The following is a 23,050-nucleotide window of genomic DNA, read 5'->3' as shown; positions in this document are numbered from 1 at the left end:
TAAAAAGAGCTGCTATAAATATTTTTATACATGTGGGTCCTTTTCCCTTTTTATGATCTCTTTGAGATAAAGACCTATTAGTGGGTCAAAGGGTAGGCACAGTTTGGGGTTTCTTTGGTGTGTGTGTGTGTGTGTGTGTGTGTGTGTGTGTGTGTGTGTGGCCATTGGGGTTAAGTGACTTGCCCAGAGTCACACAGCTAGTAATTGTTAAGTGTCTGAGGCCTGATTTGTACTCAGGTCCTCCTGAATCCAGGGCCAGTGCTCTATCCACTGCGCCATCTAGCTGCCCCTGATAGGCAGTTTGATAGCCCTTTGGGCATATTGCCAAATTTCTTTCCAGAATGATTGGATCCATTCACAACTCCACCAGCAGAGCATTAGTGTCCCACATTTTCCACATCCCCTTCAACATTTGTCATTTTCCTTTTCTGTCGTGTTAGCCAATATAATATGTGATGTGGTACCTCAAATGTTTTAATGTGTGTCTCTCTAATCAGTAGTGATTTAGAGCACTTTTTTCGATGTGACTGGAGATAGCTTTGATTTCTTCTGAAAGCTGCCTGTTCATATCTTTTGGCCACTTATCAATTAGAGAATGACCTGTATTCTTATAAATTTGACTCAGTTCTCTGTATATTTGAGAAATGAGGCCTTTATCAGAGAAACTTGCTGTGAAATCTCCCCCATCTTAGTTGCATTGGTTTTGTTTATGCAAAAACTTTTAAAGTTTAATGTAATCAAAATTATCCATTTTACATCCTGTGATGCAGATTATTCCATTGTGTATATATATGACTGGTAAATTTTTTATGCTCCCTTAATTTGCTTAGGATATTACCTCTTATGTCTAAATCTCATACCTATTTTGACCTTATCTTGGTATAGGTGTGAGATATTGGTCTATACCTAGTTTCTGCCAAACTGCTTTCTGGTTTTCCCAGCAATTTTTGTCAAATAGTGAGTCCTTAGAAACTTTTTCTTTAAATGTATTTAAATACATTACTTAATTTCATCCTTTCAACAACCCTGTGAGTTAAGTACTACAAACATTATCCTTGTTTTCCAGGTGAGAAAACAAGTTCAGATAGTGCAGGTAATTTACCTATGATCACACTGCTAGGAAGCTATTAGAATCATAGTGTTTCCTCTCAACCTTAGCTTTAGTGCCTGGGTAAAAGAGTATATAGGGGTCAGTGAAAACTTAGACTTACTTCAGAAAAAGTCAAAGTAACCCACAGACTCTTTTCTTGGTAATCATTGCTTACAAAGGCACATACTTTTATGATAAATAATCATAATTATTATTGTTCTTTACTTTTACATTCATGAATAAATATTTCTCAATATTTTGGTTTGGACCCTGGGACATAATAACTATAAAAGGAAAATTCTGAAAGAAGGAAAAATGCCAACAATATATTCAAATTTAATTTCTTCAGAATACTAATACTGCTTTCTGTCATTATCTAGGTCCCAAAGGATCCAGAGAGCATTGGTAAAGAATGACAAAGCTTAATGCGTGAACAACACAAGCAGGTGGTACATAAAGCAACTGGCCTACGTCAAGAAGTGGGAAACAGACGGCAGAGGTGAGCAGATGTCAGCAGATGGCTTTAGTATATGCTGGGAAGTGGGACCTTTCGAGGCAGTCCACTGGGAAAGCTGAGAAAAGTGGCCTTCTTCAAAAATTCATTGGTGTGAAAGCTTGTCCTTTTGAAGGGAGGCAAGGATTCCAAGAAAGCCTTTGTCCTTAGAGTGCAAAGTCAGGCATGGTGGGAAAGCCTCTGAGCTTTTTCTCATTCGTTAACCACACAAAGAACTTTGAAATTGGGATGTTTGGTGCAGTTTTATAAATGGATAATATGTGAATCCTTAAGGAACATCTGCTTGGGAGACAAAACATGGGCATAGCGTGACAGCTATAGGGAGCAAAGGGAATGCCACAGACCAACATCACCTGAAGCAGGGAGTGAAAAGGGCAATGGGTGATGGCTTTATTTCCAGATGGCTTATGGCTTCTAGATAAAATTATATGTACCATATACAGGCATTTGAATTTCATGCCTGAGTGAGAGCCCCAGAAACTGAGGCACAGTTGTTCAAGTCTTCCAGTGTTTCAGATCAATCCAAGGTGATTGAGAGATAAGACAATGTAGTGGGAAGAACACTGGCTTTGTGCTTAGGGGACCTGGGTTCAAGTCTCAGGCCTGCCCCCTCATGACTCGAAAGGTAGCATTTGTAACACTTAGCTTGCAGAGTTGTCAAAAGTATCAAATGAGTTATGTATTTAAAGTGATTTTTTAAAGAAATCTGCAAAGAGCTCACTATTTGACCATGGGAAGATATACATCAGGACAGCTGGAGATGGCACCAGAAGTTTAAAGCAAATGGGGTTAAGTGACTTGCCCAGGGTCACACAGCTAGTAATTGTCTGAGGTCAGATTTGAACTCAAGTGCTTCCAATTCCAGGGCCAGTGCTCTATCCATTGTGCCACCCAGCTGCCCCTCCTTTTTGAAACTTTAGATTATTATCGAAATAGTAGTTGTTTTATAAACAAGGAAAAGGGAAGTACAGAGAGTCTTTTGTTTTATAAGTGGCATATTTTGGAGTTGAATGCTGGTGCTCTGGCTTTAAATGGAATCGTTTTTTGTGATGACTCCCTCCATCTCTCCCAGCATCCACAATGCATGGCTTCATTGACCTCAGACTGACTCTCAGTGACAAAGTTGGGCTTCCTAGCATAAAATGAGAGGGGCACAACAACACATGTGTTTGCACATCCCCCACTTAGCCAAACCTGGGACTAGCTGTATGCTTAGACAGTGGGGGTTCTTCTGGATCATGGCCAAATAAGTTATGTCCAAATATATTTTGAGTTGCCAAATTACCCACAAAAACAAAATGTCAGAGCTGGTGGGAAATAGTTTCCTCCTCTGTAAAATAAAGGGGTTTAAATTAATGGCTTGTGATGTCTCTTTTAGCTCTAGATTTTAAACCCCGTGTGTGACCTTGGGCAAGTTCCTCCCCCTCCCCAGGGCCTTGGTTTTCTCCGCTGTAAAATGAATGGGTTGGACCAGATGGCTTTTGAGGACCCTTCATCAAAATATCTAGAATCCAATGTGTGACCTTGGACAAGTCACTTTACTTTCCTCACTTTCCTTTTCTGTAAAATGGAGAGGAGAGTAGATGAGATGACTCTTAAGGTCCCTTCCAGCCCTAATCCTGTGGTCCTGGATGACACTCATTCTTCCTACTTCTCCTCAGACTTAGCTTGTTTCTGAAGAGTTAAGCCAAAGATCTGCTTTGCCATTTGAGTTTGTAGCTTCATAGATCTTATTTGAAAGGGGAAGAAGCTGAATCGTAGAGATGGCAAAGGTCTTGACCAGAGCCTCCCAGCTAGTAAGTAGCACAACTTGGACAATAACCTGGCTCCCTTGACTCCAAAGTATTGTTTCGACTAAGGTATATGGAGGAAGAGTTAGCAGCACTAGGAAAAGGGGACCAGCTCCTCTCTGGAGAGCAGAATTGAAGGCCTCTGAAAGTGGTGAGTACTTGAGCCTCCTGTAGCCACTACTACAGGATATGCCACTGTCCTTAATCAGAAAAACCAAGTAGAAGAACAGCAACAAACAGCCCAAGCCTGGAGACAGATGGGGGAGGGAGGGGACCTGGGTATTTGGCGAACTGCTCAGATATTCTTTAATAAAGAAAGTTAGAACATTGTCATTAGTGGCAGTTCTCAGCAAAACTTTGATCTCTTTTCCCGATGGATAAGCACTCTTGGGGGAGATGAATATCACTCGAGTCATATTGCGCTTTCAGTTAATGAGATGTGGCTTCTATTTGTTCGAGTTTTATGGTAATGAAGCTTATAATTTACTGACAAACTGGCTGGCTTTCAAAACATTCCCTTATTGCAGTGACATTTTTTATTTTCATCAGAAGCATTGATGTGCCCATTTGTGTGGTGATGACAGCAGATGTGTCCCTTCACTAAAAGGCAGCCAAAGAGGAGGGGAAAGGGCAGGAAAGAAAGGGAAGGAAGGGGGTTCAGGGGCGGCGGGGGGAGGGAGGGCTTTGGGGTTTGCTATTGAGAGTGAAAGCCAGAAACAAATGAATAAATGGCTCAGCTTATTTGAAACATCCTGGAACTCATTAAGTGTGTTATCTGAAATATCAAATATTCATCATGAAAATGTGGTCCCATATGGGCTGGGCCCCACATCCATTTCCTAGTGTGAATACTGTGGGGCCATTTGTCAGTTGTCAGTTCAGTTTCAGTAATGGTAACTCTTCTTTCTGTAGCACTTTGAGGTCCAAAGTGTGAAATTTCCTTGTAATAGTAATGTGAGGTAGAAAATTCTAAGGATTATTGCTTCCTAAACTACTTCCAGAGAAAAAGCCCAAATCACCCCCCACCCCCACCCCAAGCAGTTTGTAGACCTGGAGAGGGTGCTGTGAAGGTAGAAAGGAGGTAGGGGGAGGAAGCAGGAAGGGACCTGGGTGGGGGGCAACCCCAGTGTAGGAGATGAAAGCAAGTTATACGGTACTTTCCTCCTTGAACTAAGTCTTCAGGATTCTTAGGTGCTAAACTCAGTTGTTTTGTCCATGGAAGAATTCCAAGTGCTCTCCATACCCTCAAAATTTGTGGGCAAGGACATTCTACCATATTTGCTGTAACTAGAAGACTTTTACCAAAATGCTAGTTTGTGGGAATAATGTTTGTGTAAAAGTCACTTTTCAGATTATCTAGCTAGATTTTTTGTTTTTTTCAGAGCTAGGTCCTTGAAAGGGCACATCTTCCCACACTTGGGGACAGCCTCTATCTGGATTGATAGAGCATTTTGCCTCATTGGATAAACAGAGTTCTATGTTATTCCAAATGTGTTGCCCTGAAGAGCTGCCCAGACCTGGCCTTCAGACATTCCCTGTTCTTTTTTTCAAACTGAAAGTGATATGCGTCACCTCCCCGCCTCTTCCCATGCCCACAGTGAGGGAAGCAGTATATTTCGAGTCAGAAACCCTGAGTTCAAACCCTTCTTTCACTGTATATTGCCCACTTATCCTTGGACAAGTTCCTTACCGTTTCTATGCCTTGGGGACAAGTCCCATCCAGTCTTAAATCCATAATGTTTATGTAGTTAGTTGATTGGTTATTCCACTTCAAAAGTTATTAAGCACCAACTTCAGTGCTAGTACTGGTGAAACAGAGACAAAAAGGGATTGATTTCTGTCCCCTACAGAGATTATTTTCTACTGGGGGAAATGCCAGGTAGACCAAGAAGTAAATACTAAGGTAGCTGTGGGGAGAGGGGTGGCACTGTCATTGAGAGAGTTAGGAAGGGCCTCATGTACGATATAGTTGTTGGGTTGACACTTTCAGGGAGCTCTGGATTCCCAAAGGCAGGGGAATAGCAGATTATTCAAAGGGGGGAGATAGGAGTTTGGGAGCCAGGAACAGCAGGTGGGCTAGTGTGGCTGTGTGCCAGTGGGGTAATAGGAGAGCTCTGGGGAAAAAATGGATTAGAGCCATACTGTTAATCGGGTTTAAATAGCAGAGAGAAGAGTTTGGATTGGCTCCTAAAGGCAGTAGGGAGCTTCTGAAGCTTTTTAGACAAGAAGGTGACATGGTCAGACCTGAGCTTTAGGAATAATCACTGTGGCAGCTTGTGGAGAGGAGAGACTGGAAGCTCTTGAAACAGTGCCAGCAAAAAGGGTACGAGGACATGAATCAGGGTTGGTGCCTGGGGGAGAGAAGAGGAAGGCACAGATGCAGTGGAGATTTGGGGCTTTAGCTCCATGTGGATGTTCTATGAGATGGTGGAAGTAGTAGAGGTCCAGAGACCACCTAGGCAGCTATTAATAAAGAAAGCTAAGAGACATAGGAAGTGTGGGCAGTTTGGCCTGCTGCCATCTTCTAGTAAATCCTGTAAAGCCCTGGGGGTTTGTAGGTCATGAAGAGATCAAGTATAGAGTGGTCAATTTAATTTTCACACATCCTAGTGTCAACTCTTTCCTTTCTTTTTCATCCTGTCGAGTTCCACAAAACAAAGGCTATTATGAGACCTTTGGACAAGCTGAATCATTTGTGTTACTGCTCTGAGAAGAAGATAAAGTCGTCCCATCCCATTCAAACCTTAAGTTTCTTTTTGGGCCTGAGTTTCAGATCAGAAAAGAGCTTTGATGTTACGCTCTTAATGAGTCATATATTTGGGAGGCAGCTATTAAGAGGTAATTACTGAGTAATAGGTTACCAGGAAATGTTCTGATTTTCACAAATATTTAAAATGAGGCTATGCATCTTGGAAATTAGGATTATAACCCAGAGAGTGATGTGGAAGCAGGAAGCCTCATCATGCAATGTGCAATCCCAGGCATTGTTATTCTTTTTATTAGGAAAAATGCTATTGTGAATTGCCATTATAATTAGAGATGAGCTGCAATTAGGATCTAATGTCTGCACATCCATTGGCACTCATTCTAATGTAAAAAGGAATTTTCATTCATTAGCTCTTTTCCCCCCTTTTTCAATTGTGGAAGTAAAAGGCAGGAGACTAAGGTTCTGGACCTGATTGTGCACCAACAAGCAGTTTGGCCTTCAATTTCATTTCCTCATTTCTTTTATTTCTAGAAAAAACCCACTGATTTCCAAAGTCTCTTCTGGCTCTGCCATTACAGAATCTCAGAAGCAGTTGGGATTTCAGATGCCATTTCATCCAAGCTATGAATCCTATGTTATTTTCTGATCCATGATTTTTGCCTGAAAGATGTTAGGATGTTTTCCCCCCTTAAAACAAAATTCTTTGTGATTCCCTTGAGTTTTAAATGGCATTTTGACTTTAATACAAAAACAGCCCTCAACATTATTGTTCTGGAAGATCTCTGTGGCTGTATCCATTTCAGTTTCTATACTGATTCTTCAATAAGAGGCCTTTCTATTTTATAGGTACATCTTCCTCCAGTCTTAGGAGATAGTCTTTGTGAGGTGCTGCAATTAAAAAATGACCATATTCTTGTCCCACCTTGTGATAAGCTTCTCCAAATATAGTTGAGTCCCGCCCGCTCCCTTCTCCTGCAGGTGCTTGCTGCTCAGATGGTAGAGTCTCTTATTAGAAGTATTTAAAGCATTTCAGCCTTGGCTGGACTCATCTGATTTTGCATTCTGCTGGCACAGCCCTTAAGTCTCCAAGGTCACATCCTTTCCAGGATGAGGAGAAATTGGAGGGGGACTTGGGATGAGGAAATGGAAATTAACTTCTTTTAAACCAGTGCAAATGGTAGAGATGAGAAACCGGGTGCCCAAGAATGAGCATTTTGGAGGCATCCTAGTGAAGCCTGAAGGTTTTACTAGGCTTCCCAGCCAATGTTTAACACAGCAAATTTCAGAGGCCTTCAGATAAGAGTGTTTTGGGGAAAAGCATGAAAGAAGGAATCTGGGTAATATGCCATTGGCTGACATAGCAAAATGAAGGAATGATGAAGATAGTAATAGCAATAATAACAGCAATTGCAACAATAATCATATGTTTTAGAGAGTTCATCAACAGAACTTTCTGATCAACTTGATGAACTTAAAAGATGCTAATCCTTTGTTTGGGAGTTAGATATCTCTTTGCCAGTTTGTCAGACATGACTCAGGATGAATTGATTGGCTTGGACTATTATAGTCTAAATCAGAGCCACCCTTTTGTGCTGCACCTGTAAAAGAGAGTCTTCATGCCACTTTTGCCTTTTTTTGTCCTTTTTGCCCTTTTTTTAAAAAATCCAGAGAGCAGCAGAGCTAAGAATAGTAAAAAAGCTGTGCATGCTCAGAACTGCTCTTCCTCGACTAGAGAGCTGCTAATTACTACTTAGGTATAGTAGATAAGAGTGCTGGCCTGGCCTGAAGCCAGAAAGACTCATCTTCTTGAGTTAAAATCTGGCCATAGATACTTAATAGTTGTGAGCAAATCACTTTACCCTGTTGGCCTCAGTTTCCTCATCTGTGCAATGATTTGTAGAAGAAAATGTTGGAAAGGTTGTAGGAAGATAGGCATACTGGTACACTGTTGGTTTTTTGTTTGGTTTTGTTTGTTTTTTTGTGGGGCAGTGAGGGTTAGGTGACTTGGCCAGAGTCACACAGCTAGTAAGTGTCAAGTGTCTGAGGCTGGATTTGAACTCGGGTCCTACTGAATCCAGGGCTGGTGCTTTATCCACTACAGCACCACTTAGCTGCCCGGGTACACTGTTTCGTTTTTTGCTTTTTTTAGTGAGGCAATTGGGGTTAAGTGACTTGCCCAAGGTCCCACAGTTAGTGTTAAGTATCTGAGGCCGGATTTGAACTCAGGTACTCCTGATTCCAGGGCCAGTGCTCTATCCACTGCGCCACCTAGCTGCCCCCCCCCCCCACTGTTAATGAAAGCTGTGAATCAGTACAATTGGGATTATGCAAAACCGCTTCAGTATCTTTGCTGTGAAAACCTCTAGTGGAGTCCCAGAGAGTCAAATGTGACTAAAGCAGTGCACTGGACACCAATGACTACTATTGTGTGAGTGGAGAGGAGAATTCTTAGACCCTGGATTGCTGGGCTTTGTCTCTCAGAGGAAGTGTTGGAATCTTTCATTTTCATATGGCAATCATGGAAAGAGGTGCCACATGCTTGAATCATGGGAGGGTGAGGTGCTTCCTGGACAGTATTTATTTCCTCCAGCCTTCAAGGGAAAGGAGTGGAGGTAGTTCCTGGGCAGCTCTAGCTCAAGTTTGATTCTCTATCAAGGGGAATCTGGGCTATATAGGGGCCTGAAGGGAAGGGGAAGAGGACTCCCTATTAGTTGTTTCTGGGCTACACTGAGTTCTTTGTGGGTTTTCTGGGGAATGAAATAAAGCATGTCCTGTACCTGATGTATGCATGGTCACCTTGACAACTTGGACATTTTCACTTGTATTTCATCCCTAGTTCTTAGCACAGTGCCTGACACCTAGTCATGCTTAATAAATGCTTGTTTATTGACTGACACGAGTTATATTTAAAGATGTGGTCAACATGTATTCTAAAGTTTCTTGAAGAAATTCTGGGTGGGGGAAAAATGAGAGAAAACTATATGATTGATTCACTGAGACATCCTCCATGATTGCACTGTGTCTGCTTATACAGAGAGCATGGGGTGCTGTCCAGAAGGACTGATCCTCCTCCACCTGCATTCACGGTTGTGCTGGACTTGGGGGATTACAAAGTACATTTGCTTTAATATTGATAAATCTCCATCCTATGTTAATTCTCCCTCTTCAGTTCACAGAATTGCAGAATCTCAAAGTGCGAAGGGACCTCAGAGACCATCTAGCCCTGAACACGGATCCTCTTGGCGATATACCGAGCAAGTGGCCGTCCATTCTTTGCTTCAGTGTCCCTATTGATGAGGAACCTCCCAAGGCATCCAGTTTTGATTGTGGTAGCTCTGATGGCTAGGAAATTTGTCAGTTGGTTCTGCTACTAAGGCTAACTTTGCCTTTTTGCAACTTCGACCCATTGTTTTTAATTCTTGCCTCTGTGGCCCAACAGAAAAAGGTCTGATCCCTCTTCCATAGGACAGCCTTTCATGTCTTGGAAAACAGGCATCTTGCCCCCACCCCCAAGCCTTCTCTTCTCCAGGCCAAACATTCCTTTTTCTTCAACTGAGCATTATGCCATGTGGTTCTATTCTCCTCTGCAGCCTCATCATAAGATTGTAGGTTAAGCTTTGGAAGTGACCTTTGAGACCATTTAGTTTGATCCCCTCACTTTAGATTTGAGGAATTTAAGGCTCAGAAAACTAAACTGATGTGGCCAAGGTGGGGTTTGAACCCAAGCCTTTCTTGTCACTTTCTTCACAATACTGTCTAGCTTATCAGAGTCCTTGCTAATGTCTGGCATACAGAAATGAACACAGTTCTCCATTTTGGCTCTAAGACACTATATCCAATATTAGAATGTAACTCTATTCTGTACCCATTCCTTTGCTTACTGCAACCTCAGATTACATGATTTTATCGGATTACTGTAGCATTGTAGATAAAATAAGAACCTTTGAGGATTGAGATCACAATCCACTAAAACTCTGAAGCCTTTAAAACTGCAAACCTTTACCTAGACATGACAATGCCCCCTGCCCCCATTCTTGTTCTCATGAAGGCAAGTTTTGAATCCAAATGTATGACCTTCTTTTATGTCTATTAAATTATATCATATAGGAGTAAGAATCAACTCATTGCTCTACCTGTCAGGTTCTTTTGGAGCATCATTGGAATGTCCAAATGTTAGCTATCTATTCTAAGTTCTGGTCTTCTGCAGATTTGATAAATATATAACATTTCTGCAGTCATGGAAGTCATTAATCCCAAGGCTGGACAGCTCCTTGAGGCTTCTAGAGCTCTCCCTTCAACTTGCTATTAAGTTGCTAATGGCTGTTGTGTTTGGATTCAGTCATTCAACCAATTATGTATCTCCTTCAGTTTAGCAGCTCACTTACATCTCCCTGTTTTATCCATAGGGATAGGAGGAAGGACCTTGTCACCTGTTTTATGGAAATCCCTTTCTGCAGTACAGTATTTTCTTGAGTTTAGTAAGCCAGTCCAAAAGGAAAAAAAGCTCATCTGCAGTGATTTCTTAATTTAAAAAAAACTATTATAGTGCTATTGGGCTAAAGTTGGAAAGTGGGGTAGAAGAGGAGAATTGGCAAGACTAATTGGGCACCATTGTTTCCTCTGCCCTAGGGGTGACAGTATCCCTGCTGTACATTGTTTCATTAGTGTGCAGATTGACCTGATAGACTTTTTACATTGCTTCATTAAGAAGCTGTTTAAAACATAACAGAGAATGTCCAGGTAGAAAATGAAGAGGTTGTCAATCTAGGAAAGAATTCCTAAAGTCCTTTCTCCAAGGCAATGAGACTCATCTTACTCTTGGTTTAAATTAAGGGAAAAGCAGGAGCTTTTGCCCAAAAGATTCTTACAGTTGCAGTAGTACCATGAAAGTCTGGTTTATGTCCTTGTGATCTGAGCAGAGGCTCATAAGGAAGAGAGAATCAGGGAAGAGGAGATAGGGATCTCCCTGGAATTCCTGACCACTCTCAGTGAATGTCTTTGGTGTCCCAAGGAAAAGGCAGGAATTTTGAAATGAAGTCTCTTGTAGGTGTAGTAGTACCATGAGGAGCTGGTCTAAACCTTAGAGTCTGATCCCAGGCTCATCAGAAAGGGGAAGGGAGGGCAGGGCATTGGAAAATATGGATTTTTAGACAACAACTGGCCACTCTTTGTATCCTTGAACAGAAAAAGGAAGGAATTTTCAAATGAAGAAATTCCCTTATAAGACTAGAAATACCATGATAGGGTGGTCTATACCTTATAATCTGATCCTAGTCTCATCAGAAGAGGAAGGCAGGTGAGGGCATAAGTAAATAGTTTCTTACAGAATATTGGCAATGTGTCATGTCTTTTTTCATGGAAAGGCAAGGATTTTTAAATGAAGAAAGTCTCTTCTAGGACTGCTCATTCCATGAGGGGCTCATCTATATAATATAATCTTACCCTAGGTGCGTCACAAGAGGAGGGAAGTGAAGGGAATGAGGAAATAGGGATTTTTATAAACTCTCTGACCATTCTCCATTTCCTTTTCCAGTAAAAGGAAGGCATTTTAAATGAAGAACATATCTTCTTGGTCTAGTAGAACCATGAAGGGCAGGTCTTTACCTTAAAGTCTTCTCCTAGGCTGGTGAAGACACTGGGGTAGGGCACCAGGAAATAGGGATTTTCACAAAATGTGTGGCCACTCTTCATGGCCTTGTTTGAGAGGAAGGCAGGGATTTTCAAATGGAGAAAGTCTCTTCTAGGACTCCGCATGCCATGAGAGGCTCATCTATACTTTATGGTCTCACCGTAGACTTATCAGAAGGGGGAGGGCAGGGAAGGGAATGATGAAATAGGAATTTTTATAAACTATCTGACCACTCTTCATGTCCTTGTCCAGAGGAAGGAAGAGATTTTCATATGAAGAACATCTCTTCTTGGTCTAGTAGTACCATGAAGGGTGGGTCTTTACCTTAAAGTCTTCTCGTATGCTCATGAAGACCCTGGGGTAGGGCATTGGGAAATAGGGATTTTCACAAAATACCTGGCCACTCTTCATGTCCTTGTTTGAGAGGAAAGCAGGAGTTTTCTGATGAGCCAAGTCTCTTATATGACTAGTAGAACCATGAAGGGTGGGTCTTTACCTTAAAGCCTTACTCAAATGTAATGAAGAGCCTGGGGTAGTGCATTTGGAAATATGGATTTTCACAAAATAAATGGTAACTCTTCATGTCCTTGTCTAGAAGGAGGAATGCATTTTCAAATGAAGAAGCTCTGTTTTTCTAGTCGTACCATGAGGGATGAGTCTTTATCCTGTAATTTGACTCTTGGTTCATCAGAAGAGGAGGTCAGGGAAGGGAATGTGGAAATAGGGATGTTAATAAAATGACTGACTACACTTCATGTCCTTTTCCAGAAAAAAAGGAAGGCATTTTCTTTGTTGTTATTTTTGGTTTTGATGTTTTGGGGGTGTTTTTGTTTGTTTTTAATAGATTTATGCATTTATTTCTTGGAAATCCACAGCTTACAATTCAGAAAGGGCAGTTCAGTATATCACATCAGACAGTAGGAAACATCCCTCATTGGCTTCTCTGAATATAGCTGAGACTTGGATGTGTACTATCAGGATCAGGGAGGTCCATCCCATTTCAGTCTTCCTCTGATGCTGCTAGATGTCGTTTTATCCTTATTGGAGCTCCACAGTATATGAATTCCATTTTTCCAGCTACTTGCAATATTTTCTCCTTGACCTGGGAGTTGTGGAATTTGGCTATAATCTTCCTGGAGGTTTTCCTTTTGGGATCTCTTTCAGGAGGTGATAGGTGGATTCTTTCAATTTCTATTTTAGCTTCTGCTTCTAGATTATCAGGGCAATTTTCCCTGACAGTCTCTTGGAGGATGGTGTCTAAGTTCTTATTTTGGTTGTTTGGGCCAAATTCAATATGGGGAAAGTTAACTGAGTGGCTTGCCGTAATATTGGGGTTCCTAAAATAATGGGAGACCTTTAGGTCCAGAGTTTCCTATCTTCCAAACTGCCTTTTCTTTAGTTATTTCTCTCAAACTTATAAGAAAGGAGATTAACAGCATCTTTTCCACAAACAAATCAGGTTTTATTAATGGGAACAAAATTTACAACACAAGTGAAGTTAATAGGGCCAGGGACAATGAGAAAGGGAAAAATATGTCCCTAAACTTGCTTCCAGCTCAGCTAGCCTAAAGAGTTAGCCTCACTTCAATAACACAAACTCACCACCACCTGGAATCTGTAGGTCCAAGGAGAATCAGCTGTGCAGTCCCTCCTGGTTAGGTCGAAGGTTCACCACACACAAGCCTCTCTCTCCCTCTCTCCCTCTCTCCCTCTCTCCCTCTCTCCCTCTCTCCCTCTCTCCCTCTCTCCCTCTCTCCCTCTCTCCCTCTCTCCCTCTCTCTCTCTCTCTCTCTCTCTCTCTCTCTCCCTCTCTCCCTCTCTCCCTCTCTCCCTCTCTCCCTCTCTCCCTCTCTCTCTCCCTCTGCCTCTCTCCCTCTCTCTCTCCCTCTCTCTCTCCCTCTGCCTCTCTCCCTCTCTCCCTTCCTCTCCCACCAGAAGGGAGGTTCTTAGGCCTGCTGAATCTCCAACTAGTTCAACATACCCTGGACTGTCCCCATTCAAATTTTGCAGGCCCATGTTGGCATGGGGTAACTCCTAGGTGGGGTTTTTCAAGGTTACATCTTTTCAGTCTGACCATGATGAAGCAAAGAAGGGGTAATGAAAACCCCAAATCACAATTCCTTACATGGTCATGGTTTTCAGGTAGTCCAATGATTTTCAAATTCTCTCTCCTGGATTTATTTTCCAGGTCAGCTCTTTTCCCAAGGAAATATTTCACATTGCCCTATATTTTTTCATTCAATTGGATTTGCTTTACCTTATCTTGATTTCTTGTAAGGTCACTAGCTTGAATTTGTTCAATCCTAATTCTTAGGCAATGATTTTCATCAGACAGCTTTTTTGTCTCCTTTTCAATTTTGACTTTTCAAACTCTTGAATTTTTTCTCATAACTCTTCTGCATTGCTCTCATTTCTCTTTCCATTCTTTTCTCCCTCTCTCTACATCTTCCTTCTATCTCTCCTACTTTCTCTTCAGAGTCCCTTATGAGAGCTTCCATGGCCTGAGAAGAGTTCATATTTTTCTTGGAAGCTTTGGATATAGAGGCCCTGAGGTTGATTTCCTCTTCTGAGGGTGTACCTTGATCTTCCTTGTTGCTGAAGAAACTTTCTGTAGTTCTGAACTTTCTTTGCTTGCTCATCTTTTATGTGACATTTAGTTCCCCACTAGGGGCCCTGCTTCTTGGCTACAGTACTGTATTCAGCTTCAGACGGTCTCAGGAGTTTTGGGTTGAGGGAGGGCAGGTTTTTCTGTCACTGGCCTGTTCTCTAGTCTGAAGATAATCTAAAGCCAATGTGCTAGTTAACCAGCCAGCAGAGCACTGTGGTGATTTTTAGTTTCAACAAGCCTGCGCCCCTCCCCCACATGGGCCTCCTGTGGCTCAGGATTTCTTCCTGGTTCCGGGCTGGGGTGGGACACCTGAATTCCTCCCCAGGTCCCGATGATACTCCTGCACTTCATCCCCCACACCTGCCAGCCGTTCAGCCCCTTCACCTGACCACAGGCTCTATTCCAGAAGACAGTGGTGCTGCAGCTGATTTGGAGGCTCTGGGGTTAGGTTTTTCTGCTATAGTGTGCTTGGGGTCTCTGTTGGCAACATTATACGGTTGGACGTTACTCACGGCCCAGCACGGCAGCTTTCATCTATCTATAGCTGGAAAATAATCCCAGCCCTTACTTTTGTGGGTGTTTTTCTGCAACAGGGGTTGTTTTATTGCTGTTCTGGCAGGTAATTGTATCAGGAGCTCTGTGCATTTAATGTCTTTCCTCTGCCATATTGGCTCCACGCCCCTCAGTCTAACTTTGGAAAAAGCTAAAAGGATGAAGTGGAAGTGTCACACGAGCCAAAGAGTGTAGGAAATACACATGGGTCACAGTGGACCAAGTAGTGTTGCTTGTTTCTTGTGGGGAAGGAGGAACATCAACAAAGTCCCCTTTACCATGTCATAGAGAAGACAAGTGATATCATTATGCTTTATCAACTAGTGGCCTACTTGCAAAATCTGAGAGTTTAGGGCCCGAGTTTTCCAAGATAATTCCTTGTTCTCCAGACAGTGATTGTTGGTCAGACTCCTCCAGGCCAGTTGGGTGAGAATCTGGGGTATTAAGTTCTCCTTGCTGATGACTTTTCTTCTTCCATGACTGTTTGTTCTTCTTGGGTTTATTTGCCTTTGTACTATTTTGTTTCTTGTTCTCCCCAAAGTGGCCTGCAGATATGTCACTTGGTAGTCAAATCACTAATAATGGACTTGTTTGGGGGGTAATTGCATCAGGAGCTCTGTGCGTTTAATGCCTTTCCTCTGCCATCTTGGCTCTGCCCCCCTCAGTCTTCCTTTGGAAGAAGCTGAAAGGCTGAAGTGGAAGTGAGTGCAAAGGTACACGTACCTTCAGACAGCTTTTATTATTGTTTTAAGAGTTTTTCTTCAACAACACAACACATCACAATTTTTAAATATCACACATACCAAAGTGTGCAGTAAATACACATGGGTCACAGTGGACCAAGTAGTGTTGCTTGTTTCTTGTGGGGAAGGAGGAACATCAACAAAGTCCCCTTTACCATGTCATAGAGAAGACAAGTGATATCATTATGCTTTATCAACTAGTGGCCTACTTGCAAAATCTGAGAGTTTAGGGCCCGAGTTTTCCAAGATAATTCCTTGTTCTCCAGACAGTGATTGTTGGTCAGACTCCTCCAGGCCAGTTGGGTGAGAATCTGGGGTATTAAGTTCTCCTTGCTGATGACTTTTCTTCTTCCATGGCTGTTTGTTCTTCTTGGGTTTATTTGCCTTTGTACTATTTTGTTTCTTGTTCTCCCCAAAGTGGCCTGCAGATATGTCACTTGGTAGTCAAATCACTAATAATGGACTTGTTTGGGGGGTAATTGCATCAGGAGCTCTGTGCGTTTAATGCCTTTCCTCTGCCATCTTGGCTCTGCCCCCCTCAGTCTTCCTTTGGAAGAAGCTGAAAGGCTGAAATGGAAGTGAGTGCAAAGGTACACGTACCTTCAGACAGCTTTTATTATTGTTTTAAGAGTTTTTCTTCAACAACACAACACATCACAATTTTTAAATATCACACATACCAAAGTGTGCAGTAAATACACATGGGTCACAGTGGACCAAGTAGTGTTGCTTGTTTCTTGTGGGGAAGGAGGAACATCAACAAAGTCCCCTTTACCATGTCATAGAGAAGACAAGTGATATCATTATGCTTTATCAACTAGTGGCCTACTTGCAAAATCTGAGAGTTTAGGGCCCGAGTTTTCCAAGATAATTCCTTGTTCTCCAGACAGTGATTGTTGGTCAGACTCCTCCAGGCCAGTTGGGTGAGAATCTGGGGTATTAAGTTCTCCTTGCTGATGACTTTTCTTCTTCCATGGCTGTTTGTTCTTCTTGGGTTTATTTGCCTTTGTACTATTTTGTTTCTTGTTCTCCCCAAAGTGGTCTGCAGATATGTCACTTGGTAGTCAAATCACTAATAATGGACTTGTTTGGGGGGTAATTGCATCAGGAGCTCTGTGCGTTTAATGCCTTTCCTCTGCCATCTTGGCTCTGCCCCCCTCAGTCTTCCTTTGGAAGAAGCTGAAAGGCTGAAGTGGAAGTGAGTGCAAAGGTACACGTACCTTCAGACAGCTTTTATTATTGTTTTAAGAGTTTTTCTTCAACAACACAACACATCACAATTTTTAAATATCACACATACCAAAGTGTGCAGTAAATACACATGGGTCACAGTGGACCAAGTAGTGTTGCTTGTTTCTTGTGGGGAAGGAGGAACATCAACAAAGTCCCCTTTACCATGTCATAGAGAAGACAAGTGATATCATTATGCTTTATCAACTAGTGGCCTACTTGCAAAATCTGAGAGTTTAGGGCCCGAGTTTTCCAAGATAATTCCTTGTTCTCCAGACAGTGATTGTTGGTCAGACTCCTCCAGGCCAGTTGGGTGAGAATCTGGGGTATTAAGTTCTCCTTGCTGATGACTTTTCTTCTTCCATGGCTGTTTGTTCTTCTTGGGTTTATTTGCCTTTGTACTATTTTGTTTCTTGTTCTCCCCAAAGTGGCCTGCAGATATGTCACTTGGTAGTCAAATCACTAATAACGGACTTGTTTGGGGGGTAATTGCATCAGGAGCTCTGTGCGTTTAATGCCTTTCCTCTGCCATCTTGGCTCTGCCCCCCTCAGTCTTCCTTTGGAAGAAGCTGAAAGGCTGAAGTGGAAGTGAGTGCAAAGGTACACGTACCTTCAGACAGCTTTTATTATTGTTTTAAGAGTTTTTCTTCAACAACACAACACATCACAATTTTTAAATATCACACATACCAAAGTGTGCAGTAAATACACATGGGTCACAGTGGACCAAGTAGTGTTGCTTGTTTCTTGTGGGGAAGGAGGAACATCAACAAAGTCCCCTTTACCATGTCATAGAGAAGACAAGTGATATCATTATGCTTTATCAACTAGTGGCCTACTTGCAAAATCTGAGAGTTTAGGGCCCGAGTTTTCCAAGATAATTCCTTGTTCTCCAGACAGTGATTGTTGGTCAGACTCCTCCAGGCCAGTTGGGTGAGAATCTGGGGTATTAAGTTCTCCTTGCTGATGACTTTTCTTCTTCCATGGCTGTTTGTTCTTCTTGGGTTTATTTGCCTTTGTACTATTTTGTTTCTTGTTCTCCCCAAAGTGGCCTGCAGATATGTCACTTGGTAGTCAAATCACTAATAACGGACTTGTTTGAGTCTTTTCTATGTTTGAGTATATAATCAGCAGTTTCTTGTCTCTCTCTGAGATCATTTCTGGAGTGACCTTCTAATTTATCTCCCAGGGCCCTATGGAGGCAATTTCCATCTCCTAATACCTTACGGAGACTGAATCCCAGAACATGTAACTGATTTGTAGGATTTTCAAATGGGAACTGCCTATTGCCTCTTTGCCCTGTGCGGGTTCTTTGTTCTTTAAGCAGCTGCTGTTGTTAGGGTTTTTTGCTCTCTAGCTTCTGTTTGAGTTTTATTTTAAATTTCTTTTCCTGTAAATGGTGCAGGCTTTATATGAGAACAATGAATCCAAGATTCTTTTTCAACAATGTTAATAGCAGTGGCGGTTGTCAATAATACCTGAAAAGGTCCCTCCCGAGCAGGCTAGGTCCCACTGGTTCACTGAAACTTCTTAATATATACATTGTCTCCAGGACTTAAACCATGCAAGGAAAAATTTAAATGACTAGCTTGTACAGGAACTTCTGCCTCATGGAGTTCACGTAGCCTAGTTTGTAATTCCTGTATATAGGAGGCAACAGAAGTATCACCTCCCACCAGTGATGTATAAACTGGGGGAAAAGTTTTAGCTTGGATAGAAGGGTGTCCAAATAGCATCTCATAATGAAATTTATGAAGTTCTCCTGTTGGTCTACTGCGTAGATAGAATAATGCCAATGGTAGAACATCAGGCCATTTCAAATGGGTTTCACTACACCATTTGCCAGTCATGCTCTTAAGCTCTTTATATATACATTCAACCTGGCCTGAAATTTGTGGTTGGTAGGGTGTATGGAATTTTGGAGTTTACTCTCAAGAAAGAGTTGATTTGGGATAAAACAGAATCACTAAAATGTGTGCCTTTGTCAGAATCAGTGCAGGCTGGTGGGCCAGAGTGAGGAACTATCTCTTTAAGGAGAGTCTTGGCAACAAAGGCAGCTGAGGCTCAAGGGGCTGGGAAATGCCTCCACCCACCAAGTGAGCTAATCAACTATAACAAGGCAAAAATTACAATGTCCTGACTTTGGTATTGTAAAATAGTCAATTTACAAGTGCTCAAAGGATATGTTGATTATAAGATTGACCATGTGGGGCAGCCCAAGCAATTTTGAGATGCTGTGTTAGTCACACCTGGTGCTATCCAGGTCCTCTTAATTTAGTCTACAGTGCCTTGTGTGCCAAAATAGCCTTTTCTGTGAATTGAGAGGTATATCGGGTGATAGAATTTCTGGGGGAGAAGTGGCTTACCTTCTGGAGACACCTAGATACCATTGATCTGTTTTGCCTTAAATTTCTTTCTCCATTTTTCCACTTCTGAATCATCATAAGTTAGGTTGAGAGGAACATCCTCAGAAGGTAAGAGCTTAAATACGTGTTCAGGAGCATCTCAAGCAGTGAGCTTGGCTGCAGAATCAGCTTGTGCATTCCCCTTTGAAAGAAGATCATTATTCCCTGTGTGGGCAGAGCAATGTACAATGGCCAAAGAAGAGGGGAGTTTCAGGGCATCTAGGAGATCCTCGATAAGGTCCCTGTTTGCAATAGCCTTACCTGAGGATGTTAAAAAAAAAAAAAAAAAAAAAAAAAAAAAAAAAAAAAACCTTTGTAGCCAAAGCATGCCCACTGAGGGGCATATTCCAAAAGAATATTTCAAGTCAGTGAAAATGGTGGCACTCTTCCCTTTGGCTATATTACAGGCTTATGTGAGAACCACAAGTTCAGCAGCTTGCGCACTAAAATGGGAAGGCAAAGAAGCTGCTCAGCTAGTATCATAATCAGAAACTACAGTGGCCCCAGTGAAATGTGTCCCATCTTTCATATACGAAGAACCATCTGTATAGAGGACAATATCAGCCTTCTCTAAAGGTGTATCTAAAAGATCATCATGGGGTTTCTCAGCCATATCAACTAAAGAAGCACAGTCATGCAGTGGCTCCCCTGAGAGTATTAAGTTAGGGAGCAGTGTTTCTGGGTAAAGGACTATACAGCGTTGTAGAGTGATATTCTCATTACCTAACAGGACTACTTCATACTTAGCCAGCATTTGATCTGAAAAGGCTTGTGTCCTGTGACATAGTAAGAGAGCTTCTACTTCATGAGGACATTGCACGATTAGAGTGTTACCTAGGACCAAATCAGAGGCTTTTTCTACCAAAAGGGCTGTGGCCGCCCCTGCCCAAGGCAAGGTGGTGCCCCAGAGGCTACAGGGTCCAGTTGTGTTGAATAGTAAGCTATGATATGTTGGTTGGTCCCCAGTGATTGAGTCAAAACTCCAGAAGCCACCCCACTTTGTTCATGCACAAAGTGAGTGAAAGATTTACTGTAATCTGTGAGGCCTAGGGTAGGTGTTGATAATAGGGCCTGTTTCAATTCTTTTAGAGCTGAGAGATGTTGGGTTTCCAGCTGAAAAGGCTCTGGAACATTATTTTTGTTAAGGATATCAGAGGTTTAGTGAGCTCCCCAAAAGAAGGGATCCACTATCTGCAGAACCCCATAGTTCCCAAAATGGCTCTTAACTGCTTCTTAGTAGTGGGGGCAGAAAGTTGTTGAATGGCCTGGACTCGCTTAGGAGAGACAGAGTGAGTTCCAGCAGCCAGAATAAAGCCTAAGTATTCTACCTAGGGCAAACACCATTGTACCTTTGACTTGGACACCTTGTGGCCTCTCTTATGTAGCTCTAATAATAAGTGACAGCTATCTTTCTGACCTATTTCAACATTAGAGGAGGCTAAAAGTAAGTCATCGACATATTGTACTAAAGTGGAGCCTTTAAAGGTAATGGAGGCCAGATCTTGCTGTAAAATTTGGGAAAATAATGTGGGACTGTGTACAAATCCCTGTAGGAGTCTAGTCCAGGTCCACTGTGTATTTTTCCAGGTGAAAGCAACTAAATATTGGAAGTTCTCATGTACTGGTATGGAGAAGAAGGCAGAGCAGAGGTCTACCACTGTGAAGCATGTAGCATCACATGGTATGGAAGACACTATCATGGCAGGGCTTGAAACTGTGGCATGTCTCAGTATAACATAAGAGTTTATCGCCCTAAGATCTTGTATAAAACGATAAGCAGGTTTACCGTCTGGACCAGGCTTGGATTTTTTAACTGGCAAAATGGGAGTATTGCATGGAGAATGATGGCATGGAACAATAATGCCCTGGCTTTTCAAAGCCTCAATTACAGAGGTGATTCCTTCTATAGCTTCTTTAGGGAATAGATACTTTGGAATAGATGGGGGTAGTCCTCCTTTAACTTTAAATGTAACAGGTATGACAGATTTAAGGAGCCTCACTTCAGTAGGGGATCAGGCCCATAAGGACTTAGGAATGTCAGAAGGGATTTTGGATGTATCCCCTACTATTCCTTGAGCTTCTGTAATCAAACTTGGTAATAAATGAACAGTATTCTCTGGCAATTGTAGGGAGATGGCCCCATCTGGAGCACATGATGTGGTTGCTCTAAGCTTACAAAGGAGATCACAACCTAATGAATTTACAGGGGCATCAGGACCAGTTAGAATGAATGTTCCACTGTTAATGGCTACATAGATACCATGCGAGGGGTTAATTTTGCCACTCTTTGGGCTTTTCCCTAGACTCCTACCACGTTTATAGATCCTACAGCCTCACATCCAGGGTCTGGTTTACTCACTAATACTGACTTAGAGGCTCCCGTATCTAGCACACAATCATAATACGTGTCCCCAACTTTGAGGGTCACATGAGGTTCGTTACTCTGGGGAAGTGAATGGATTGGTATAAGGGATTTTATATAATTAGGGTCTGGGAATATGTAGCTTTCAGTATCTGTCTTCCACCCCTCCCCTTTGTCTTATCAATCCTGTACTCCTCTCTGAGGGAGTCCATGGTTACCCTGATTCTGGTTCTTTCCTTCTGTACCTCCCTGATAGGGTCTATGGTTATCCTGATACTGTCTCTCTGTATCCCCCTGAAAATATTTATATCCATTTTGATTCTGCCTGTAATAAGGCCTATAATTACCTCGGTTGTTTCCTTTCTGATAAAAGTTTCCATAATTATTCCAATTTCCCCCAAAAAATTCCTCAAGGCTCTCGGTCATTGCCCTCTTAATTTCCTGTTTTCTAGTCCTAAATTCCCTCAACAAGTGTCCTTGTTTATTGCATTAATGGCAAGATGTAGGGGGTTGATAGTGATTTTCAACTGTCCATTCTCGCTACCTTGTTGTTTCCTGTACTAGAGCTAAAATTTCCTGTCTGTTCCTTTCTTCTCTCTCATTTCCTTCATAAATATATGTTGCTATTTCTTTAAGTCTTTCAGGATTCAAACTATTCCAGCCTGGACACTGCCTTTTAAAATATTTCTGAATTTCTGGTAAGGACTGGTATACAAAATGAGAACAGATAATATGGGAGTTGCTAGGGTCTAATGGGTCTAGTCCAGCATATTGTCTTGCATGCTTACACAACCTGTCATAGAATCGATTAGGTCTCTCATCAGGTCCCTGAACTGTATCTATAAATTTTTGTCAGTTATCAGCCTTTCTTGTACAGGATTCCATTGCCTTCAGCATTGTTCCACTTGCATCTTTCAACATATCAAAATGCCTAGGGTTATTGGGTTCCCAGTCAGGATCTTGGATAGGCCCCAATATCAACCTTTCCCGTGGCTTCCTGGTCGTTTGCTGCAGCTATTATATCTGCTCTTTCCCTTGGCGACAGTATTGTTTCCATAAGCTCAGTAACATCATTCCAAGTGGGCTGATATGCTCTAAAAATTGTCCTAAACTAGATGATAACTGCTGTGGGATCCTCATCAAATATAGGAGTATTTTGTTTCCATGAAACCAAATCATTGGGTGCAAAAGGTGTGTGTTGTCTGAGCTTACATATGGTACCTTTTTGACCATGGGTGAGGATCTCTTGAAGGGGAAAAATTTTTATCTTCTCTGTCTCCTCTACAGGGGAATCATTTCTTTATTTATTTGGTTGGTTGGCATGGAGGAAATAGAGGGAGAGGGAATAGGCGTTGGGTCATTTGGAATTTCAGTCTGAACGGCCTTGCATTCAATCTCGGGTTTGGATTGAGTTGGCTCT

At 42.1% G+C, this 23,050-nt stretch overlaps 1 long non-coding RNA gene across 1 annotated transcript in view; it reads left to right on the top strand.

The window, feature by feature from the left end:
• Positions 1-1,468: 1,468 nt before the first annotated feature.
• LOC122733643 overlaps positions 1,469-23,050 on the top strand; it is a 454,683-nt gene continuing 433,101 nt past the window's right edge. The window contains exon 1 of the long non-coding RNA XR_006353937.1: positions 1,469-1,589. This is a non-coding gene — a long non-coding RNA (uncharacterized LOC122733643). The remainder of the gene's footprint in view (positions 1,590-23,050) is intronic.

This window comes from Dromiciops gliroides, chromosome X, assembly GCF_019393635.1.
Source record: "Dromiciops gliroides isolate mDroGli1 chromosome X, mDroGli1.pri, whole genome shotgun sequence".
NCBI classification, from domain to species: Eukaryota; Metazoa; Chordata; class Mammalia; order Microbiotheria; family Microbiotheriidae; genus Dromiciops; species Dromiciops gliroides.
This window is presented reverse-complemented; position numbering and strand designations above follow the sequence as displayed.